This window comes from Agrilus planipennis, unplaced genomic scaffold (genome assembly GCF_000699045.2).
Source record: "Agrilus planipennis isolate EAB-ADULT unplaced genomic scaffold, Apla_2.0 scaffold205, whole genome shotgun sequence".
Taxonomy (NCBI): Eukaryota; Metazoa; Arthropoda; class Insecta; order Coleoptera; family Buprestidae; genus Agrilus; species Agrilus planipennis.
This window is the reverse complement of record NW_020439054.1, coordinates 455510-457134: the sequence shown is the minus strand read 5'-3', so window position 1 is coordinate 457134 and position 1625 is coordinate 455510.

Here is a 1625-nt window from a genome sequence, read left to right as displayed (position 1 = left end):
TAGCCTGTTATCTTCGTCTGATGTTTTTTGCTGCTCCAATATTTTAATTGTATTTTGTTACGTATCTTACTCATATCTTGAGATACTGCTGGATCAATTTGATCATATAAAAAGTATTTTTTTTATAGTTTCGCTGCATCAAGTGCTTGTTTGATGCTTGGTGGAGGGACAGGATCGTCTTCTTCAACAACGTACACAGCTGCAGTTCTTATCTATTTCGGCAACTTAGAAAGTACTGCTCAATGATTTATAATGTCGCATTATTATCGTTAAATAGAGTGAGCGTTACGCTATATAGAGTGTAATATTGTATAGAAAACAATGTAAACCAACCAAAGTCAAGCAATTTAACGTTTTAAGGAGTTTGTCGTTAAATCGAGTGACGTTATAAAGAGATTACACTGTAATTCCTAAAATCGCCCGGAAATTGTGAAATAAATTATATTAGACACATTTCCTAGGAAATCTATACGTTTCCTAAGTAGCAATCGGAAATGTATTACATTCAAGATGTCAGTGGGTACGCGGGGATATTATTCACAGAAAGCATTAGTTTTATACATTTCCTAGTACAATATCGGAATTTCATACAATTCCTAGGAAATGTATACATTTTCCAGGATATGTGTGTATTAAAAAATCTTTGACACAATATTTTATACATTTCTTAAATAACCCAATAATTGTATACATTTCCTAGGAATTGTATATAATTTCTAGATTTCATACATTTCCGGTAGCACATACGCAGTGCTGATGCTGCGACGGGGGGGGGGGGATTTCCCCCAATTTTCGCACGTCGCCAGGATCAGCCCTGTATATAGCATAAAAGGAAAGGAAACGAAACCCATTTTGTGTATATGTGTATATATATGTTTATTACAATAATAGGAACGTTTATAAAAATTAGTTAACAAATTATAAAATACGCATAGTAGATACTCAAACAATATTGCATAAATATTTTTAACAATGCATGAAAACACTAATGGTTTTTATAAAATATTCCAAATAGGATTATGTTCAGGATCTTGTGGTTGAATTTTCCTTGTTTTGTTGTCATCCGCTGAACGATGAGACCTTAACCAAGTTTTATTTAGTATAAATAAAGTTTAATTCCCGTTGAACCGGTTCAAAAACCGGTTCACGTATTTGTTTCGGTTCGGTTCGAGTTCCGGTTCAGCAGAAAACAAACGTTCCGGACTCCGGTTCACGGTTCGGAAAAACAAGCCGGTTCGTTCCGGTTCGGGTTCGGTTCAAACCCTTGTTTACAATAATACTTATAAAAATTCATCAAAAATTAGAAAAAAAAGTCAGCAATTCTTTTTAATTTTTTTTTCAATACGTCAGCCAATTCTCGTTATCAGAAATCATCTTTAGTTCCGGAGCGTTCCGGCTCGACAACACCACTGGTTAAATGGATGAGACATACTTATCGGTGACATACGAGGGTGGATTGATAAGTTTCCGGCCTGACCAAGAAAAACAAGGTTTTTAAAAATTTTTTTTTTTTATTTCTCAACATAATCTCCTCCAAGGCTGATACATTTCTCATAGCGGTGTTCCAGTCTATTAATGCCATCTCTATAGACTGATTCGTCAAGCTCCTCAAAATAACCATTTAC